Genomic DNA, 8,570 nt, shown 5'->3' on the forward strand with positions numbered 1-8,570 from the left:
CTTAGAGTGTCAAGTGGGTTGTTCTTAGATTCAAGTTTTACTACAAGTTATGGATATAGAGAAAACATTGATTAAGTTTGAATATAAAGTATAAACACATAAATACTTTATTGCTCCGATAATTATTGTGGGATCCTATAGTTCCATGAAAAAGAAAAGTAGTATTTGATCCTAACTATTATGTGTAACGTCCTAAAAACCAATGCTAAAATTTTCATTTTTAAAATAATATAACATACATTTTAGTAAAGTTACAAACATTTGTTCATAAGCCACTATTCTAAAATCAGATTTAATAATAAGACAATGTGGAATCTCAAATTATAATTCTATTGATGTGTGTGTACACAGTGTCACTTATACAATTCAACAATTACCTGCAAAATATTTAATCCATAAATGTAAGCAGAAAGCTTAGTGATTTCATCAAAATACCACATACAACACATCACAATAATCAACTAAGGGATATCACCAAACTCTGGAGACTATTAGCGGTCGCAATGGGCTAACAACACACCTTATGGATTAACAGTACACCTCACGGGTTATCAGCAACCCTGGGGACTATCAGTAGTCCCATTGACTTACAGCAGTTCAGGATTCATTAGAAACTCATTTCACATATAATAGAAATCAACAAATAAGACCCAGTTGTTCGACATATATATACTACCATACAGGCAAGTATAGTGAGAAGACTCACCTCGATCGGTAAACAAATAGCTCTTACACACGAGCTGCCGGTGTTAAAGTCCCTCCCACTAAACATATCTACAAACTAAACCCTAATTAGCGATTAAGGTAAATACCCCAACTCAGCAAGTCCAAATACCAAGATAAATCCTCACTTGGGCAAAAGACCATTCTGCCCTTCTAAGTCCTCAACCCCTCACAGTTGACCAAAAGTCAAATTCGCCAAAAATTCAATGGTCAACCTTTTGTTGACTTATACGTGGCGTACACCTAGCTCTACGTAGGGCGTAGAGCCTTATCCAGAAAACTGATGAAAATCAGGCTACATTGGGAGTAGCCCAGATTTACGCCCCGCGTACTGTATCTATTGCCAAACTTTATTTTAAGCACTCAATACTTTAATACCTTTCGCTCAAAGCTCAAATATGGTCCTAATAGCTTGATAATGGTAAAGTTTCCAACTTTATCCACTTGGATGGTCCAAACAAAACAGATCTAGTCTTTACGTCTCAAAGGGACCAAAGTGCATCTTTCTTAACTTAATTCATTAAGTCCAAGTCTCCAACCTTCACATCTGAATCAATATGATGTTTAGATGGATAAAGTTTCCAACTTTATCCATAACAAGGTCATAAACTTTCAATATTTAAACATTATGCACTAAAATAACCCAAAATGCTAACACAACTTGCATGGCTTAATGAATAAGCAACAAATCATAAATTTCCAAGTACAATAAGTCCCAAGAGTATTCCATATAACTCAAAAGGTGAAGAAGTTCTTACAACTCCTAAAAGACAAGCTCAATGGACCAAAAAGTGGTAAAGATGACAAATAACTAGATCTATGAAACCAATAAGCAAGTTGAAGCTTTTTACTCATAACGGTCCATGAATGAAGCAACCTTGTTGGATCTATACTTGAACCCTTCTTCTATGCACTTTTCCACCACCTTGCTTTTCAAGATTCAACCTTCCAAAGGAGAAATAAGCTCATAATGACGTCAAGGCTCAAAAATAAGCAAGAGGAGGATATGGTTTCTCATGGAATGATCATGAGAGGGTTTCCTATAAGTTAGTGCCCTTCATAGGGCTCAAAACCAAATAATTAGAGTTTTAATATGTCGCGGTTACGTCATGTGTAACATAACCTAGGCCATGTGTAGGTTATTAAACCCGCGTCCAATATTTCAGCATTTACACACTGCGTAACTTTCCTACGACCTGCGTAGGACAAAACCCCCCAATTTCCACTTTAACTTCAAACAACCATAACTTCTTCATTTCAACTCCAATTCGATATTCTGTATATGCACGGAAAGGTATTGAGGAGCCCCATAATTATATCTATTTACTTTTGTGTAACACCATAAATTTTCAAACCAAAATTTTCATTTTTGAAACACATAAAACTCATATATTATATTTCATAAAACCACAGGTGTCTCAAATGTCAACATAAATCCACAAATAAAAGTCAAATCCCATAATCCTTAACAAAGTCTCGAACAGGTGTGTACAATCATGTCGACGCCTTCCCGCGGTCTTGAGAAGTACCTGAAACACATATCACACAACACGGTAAACACAAAGCTTAGTGAGTTACCCAAAATACCACATACACAAATAATAAGCCTCTCATGGCTATAACTCGGCATGGACCCTCCGGTCATGTGTCTCAGTGAGGACCCTCCGGTCTCACAGCTCAGAATATCATTCCATGGTGGAAGCCCCCCCCCCCCACCCACCCACCCCCCAGGTGAGTGGAATGGTATGTGCATACCCCTTCATGATTTGACAATTTATGTAAGCGAGGAGGTACGTGTAGTGGCATCCAAAATAAATTGAAGACTACATCTGCAACCCTTTTGCAGCAGAAGAGGTGGACCAAACACTTGCAGTCTGCAATAAGAAGTATGAAGTTTGCGGACCACATCTGCAACCCTTTGTGGCAGAAGAGGTGTACCAAACGACTGCAACCTACAATAAGAAGTTTGTTTGTTTTTTAACATCTACAAGTTGTTGCAATAAATAGAAATTAACCATACAATAGTTAAAATAATTTTAAATAAAAATTAATCCAGTTTAATCATATGCAAATCAAATATAAAGATCATTGTGATGATATGATTTTTAAAGACATTTGTATAAAATAATTAAACATAATATTTGTTAAATAACAATAAATAAAATTGTTAATTTAGCAAACAACATGTTCATTTTCTTAAATTTTCGAAGATGATGGTTATTTTTCTGGTTAACTTCAATAAATTTGATAATTTTAGTGATTAACTTTATAATTTATTAATATTTTCTTATATACAATGTAATACAAAAAAAATATATATTTATATGAAATTTGTGAAATGGTTTTAAAATTATGTAAAATATATTCGAATCGTTTCTAATATCCTTCATACTATTATTAAAACAATAAACATGTTTTTGAAAAAAATCAAAACAAATTTATGTTGAATAATATAACTTAAAGTAAGATGAAAAAAAGTTTGAAGATGAGGGTCCATTGTTACACTAAACAGCACACACACAACAATTTTTAGAAGATAAGTTTTTTTAAAAACAAACAGTTATAAAAAACCGAATGTTAGGCATGTTCTGTGCAGCCAAACCATGAAAACTAGAATTTTTTTAAAAAGAAAAACAAACAACCCTATGATTACACAACTAGACCTTCAAAATTTGACTATTGGTGTTTAAACTAGATTAAAACCCACGTTAAACGCGGGGAGCATATAAAAAAACATTGAATTGTAAACTTATATTACATCATAGGAAGCATGACAATTAAAAGTAGATTACCATAGCTATTTTAAATTCATTAACATACATTACAATAGCTATTTTAATTTCATAACAATTAAAACAATAAATAAAAAAACTAATAAATCATAGAATAAAATAAAATGTTAAAATAGTTCATTACAATAAAAACAACTATGTCCGAATGCAAATTAAAATATATATAATCAGTAATATCGACTTGGCATACTCACTGTATCAAAATCAGAACGGATTAAAAAAACTTGTTGAGAATGATGTGCCGAAACCACATACTCAATCGTATTTCCTCTAAAGAAATATAGGGTATTGTTTGCTATAATCCCACCATTCATGTTCACTTTCATTGTAAGTACTATCATCTACTTTAACCCACTGATTGTGAATGAAAATCCAAATAACCCACGAACTATCTCCACTTATAGAGAGATATCCTAATTTTCCGTGAAACTTGATTAGTCTCGATGCATACGGTTTTAATTCATTAATAGTAGAAGGTGCAAATATGAGTATATGTTCTTCTGAATAAATATCAAATCGCAATATGGTATCATTAGATAATAAGAAGTATACGGCACTGCCACTTGTAACTGCCTCATCAGAGACAGGATAAACAGATGATGGTAATCGCATATTTTGAAACTCCATCCATTGCCATGTAGTAGATGAAAACAATTCTATGTTGTAGTAATCATAGTACACTTTTTCCGTAGGCATATCACTACAAATAAAATAACATATAAGTAAATCATAAAGTAAATTAATAACATAAAATGTACTACATATAAACTCTTACGATGGCTTTGTGTATGACAATCAAATGACCTTGAAATGTAACCGGTTTGAACTGATAACTACCAAAGCAAACTTTGTTGCAGTGTATTCAGAGGTCGGAAACGGTATCCATTTGGCATCTGAAGTCGTTGGTTTGATAACAAATAAAATCTTTGAAACGTATTCATCTGGATCATAGGATTCAAAAAGAAGGAGTCCACACAATGATGATGCTAAAATAGTACAAGTATGTGGTAGCCAATTAATGTCATGATTGTTGCTACCAAAAGACGGAAGAAACTGACGCTCTATATTTCTCCATGGTTTTTTTTTATTGAACGATAATTCCACAAACCACATTATTTCTACGGTTGTAGTTATGAAGAACATAGTTGTTATATGTTAGATTTCCATAATATGTATTTGTACAACGTACAGTAGCAAATGTTTGTAATGATGTTCGTGAAAGAATTTCAATAATTAGTTCAGAAGTCAATAACGATAACTGCAAAAGAAATAAATAATTAGATAATAATATTAGAAAAACTTAAAATTTAATATTTGATGACATACGATTTTAATTGATAATAAGTATACTGTTTGTAGCATTGAGGGTAAAGAATTTTACCCGATCCATTTTCATTTTTTTTTCCAATACATCAATGATTGTATTGTTAGACGTGATCCTTGAGATAGCATAACCTTCTGTTTTGTTATTCAAATTGTCGTGTGTAATTTGAATTTTGAACGCCATCTTTTTTTCCAATAGTATATTTAGAGCAGATGAATAAATTTCATTATTACCAACATAAAAAAAAGAATGTTTATAAAAATAGATATACAAAATAATAATTTTGTTTTATTTTAAATGAAGTTAATATGTATAACCTTATAGAACTCATGAACCAACTCTTGTGCGTTTTTTCTTATAAGTTTCTTTGCGTCAGAATCATATAAAGTAAGTGACGCCGAACCGGTAATATCTTCAACTACAATGGTGATTTTAAAACTGAAAGCATTGATGTAAACATATTTAGTAATATAAATTTATATAATTTAACAGAACAATTTAATAATATTTATAAAATAAGTTTGAAAACCTGGGAACAACATAAATGACTTTGTTTATGCAACTTGAAGTGTTACAATAAAAAAACTTCTTTATCTTCAGACTGATCATGATGGATTAAAATTTGTTTCACGACTTTCTGTTGACATCTAATACAAGTAAAACATTATCATTCCCCTTCAGCACATACTTGCTTAATCGTACCGACAACAATTAAAGTTTTTTCCTAAAAAATGTTAGTGGAAGTTTAAATTTTAGTATAAAGTAATAATAATCAAGGAATAAGATATAAATAATACAAAACCAATTTCTCATAATTTATATATTGTAAATGAAAGTGATTTATATATACCTGATGTATTTGTTGGAGATTAGCAATACTATTGAAATCAAAATTATGAAGTAAATCTTCATTTTCGAAGTAGATGATCGATGACGAAGAGTTGTTACAATTAGCAATTGTGGTTTTAGCCATTTATCTGGACAAAAAACAAATATTGTTTGAAATTATACATATATATATATATATATATAACCCGAATCTAAGATTGCAAAGTTACAAAGTGTAATAACACTTTAAAAGACGTCAATTTTAAAAAAATACAATTCAAAGACGTTGATTTAAAATTTAAAAACAAACAACATATATAAATATTTATATTTAATATGATATTAATGAATTAAAATTAAAAACGAAAATAACTTGTTTTTCATACGAATACATTATTAACCCTAGATATTTTAGGAACGTTGTTATTTATCACTTAAAACTTACAACCTGATTCAAAATCAATAATACAGAGAGTATAAAGTGAAGACGATGAAGACACAGTATTCAAAAGAATAAACGTACCTGATCTTGAAGATCTAATTTTGAAGATATAAGAAGACGTGGAGAATAACAGAAAACAGTGAAATTGGCGAAGATGACGATAACAATAGAGGACGGAGGTTCGGAGAGTAGTATGAACGGGTGCCAGTCAGGGACTCAAAGAGTCAACATCAGGTGCAAGGCTAAGAAGATGGTGAAATCGGATACTTGGGAATGACAACTAAGAGGGATTAGTGAGGTATGTTCTAAAAGATCAAAATAATGAGTTTTTGTCCCTAATTTCTTAGATATTTATAACTGATTCGTGATATATTGTTTCCTGATTTTCATAGTTTTTGTAAGATTTCTTTCCAAATTGAAAAAAAAATCCTCCCTAATCTTGTACATTTTTATATTTGTTTATCATCTATATGCATGATAACACTAAATATCAGCATCGTATCTTCAATATTATGAAGAATAAATCTCGATTTTGTACTTGAGTATGATCACGATCGCAACATTTTCCCTCAAAATCCCTGAGTAATTTCCAATCAAATCGCTATAAAATCGTTTTCATGTGACAAATTACATAGTCCATCAGCAAAAGCTTCAACGCAAGTTTGTATTTTCACCAGGGGCATCATAATAAGAATTTATTGACATCTATGTTTGTGTGATAATGCATTTGCATCACTTATTTGGTTATTTTAAAATCCTTTAATAGTAATGATATCATCTTTATTAACCCTTATGAACTAATCCTATCAAAATATAAAAGAGCTTTGAGTTTAATGTGAAAGAATCACAGGTGGTTGGAAACAATGGGGATTCAAAGGCTGAATCTCAATTACCTAAAGAAGAACAAGTTGAGGTCGGCAACCAGGTAACCGAGGTCAGCCAAGTAATATTTGATTCTATTTCTGTTGATACTACTATCTCCAATTCTGAAAAGAATGAACTAAAGGATAATGTAATTGCTGATGATGTGAAATCAGAGGTAGATGTTAAGCCTGAAATGGTCTTAGATGATAGCAAATCAGATACCAATGTATGCTTGTTAGGGAAGAAGAAAGAGATACAGTTGGTGATACATCTATCAAATATCATGGAAAATGGGAACTCAGACGTATGATGTTCGGTGGAAATAAAGTAGGTTGTTATGTATCCATCATTTTTTTGGGGTTGTCTCTTTATAAAGTATGATGTACTTACAGGGGTAGATTGGTCATTTTATGAATGAATTTGAAAACATGGATCTGATTAAAGGACACTTTAGAAGACCTTTCATCAAGGAGTTGGTTCAGATAAGGCTCGAAAGTTATGAATTAGCAGGCTATTTTAAAAAAATTTTGTATGGATTAATGGCAGTATGGAAAAGAACATCTATGGGAAAGTCCATTAGATACTTTAGGGAATGATAATTGCAGCCTTAGAGATGATGAAATTGTAGTTACATATATGTATTCTTTATTTTTTTGTAATAATGTTATGTTTCCATAATGAACCAAAAAATGAAAAGCATTTGTATATGTAAAGTCCCTAATTATGCATGTGTATCAATCAGATCCGTTTGATGGTGCGGAATCTCAATCAAACGGATGATGTCAGATCAAATGGAAGAGAAGGAGAAGAAGAATGATGAATCTCAATGTATTAATGAATAGAATGATGATCCGGATACAAGAGATTCACACACACACACACACACACACTAACACATAATAGTTCTTCTGTCTCTCTGGCTGTAAACTCTCTAGGGTTCATCAATCTCTACTCCTCACCCTAACACCTCTATTTATACTTGTAATATGGGCCGGATAACACATGGGCCGTAAATGAGTTTACAACCGTAAACTCAGCCGTAAACATGACCATAAACTCATAAATATTACAGAAAAATACAATTGCCCAGAAAAGTAAAGTATAAACCATATTTTTGACCCAACAATCTCCCCCTTGGTTTATAGCTTTCTTTTCTTAATGACCCAACAAGCTCCCCCTAAAAAGTAGCTGGCTCTTCTTGTCAATCTTCAATGAATGACTTCATCTTGAGCACTTGAGGTTTTCTTCAGAATTTGACATTGAACGCACATTGGGTGAGGATGCTTGATGTACTGATTCTTGAAAGATAGTGCTTTCAGCTTGAGAATCTTCAGAGAGAACATCAGAGAGAACAATTTTTTTTTGGATCACTTCAGCAGGTACAACGATAGCAGCAGACTGATTGAGGAGGCTTCAATGCAATCCGTCACATAATCTTCAATTTCTGTTACACCTTGCTTCTGGGGTTGAAAGATTGAATTTGAAAGAATAATCTTCATTTCTTGCTCCTTCGAATGAGAATTCTTCGATGCTCATGGACGAAACCCTGGCTCATAAATCTTCAACGCAAACTCCATGAGTCTCATCTACACCTGAA

The sequence above is a fragment of the Lactuca sativa genome, chromosome 5, assembly GCF_002870075.4.
Source record: "Lactuca sativa cultivar Salinas chromosome 5, Lsat_Salinas_v11, whole genome shotgun sequence".
Lineage (NCBI taxonomy): Eukaryota > Viridiplantae > Streptophyta > Magnoliopsida > Asterales > Asteraceae > Lactuca > Lactuca sativa.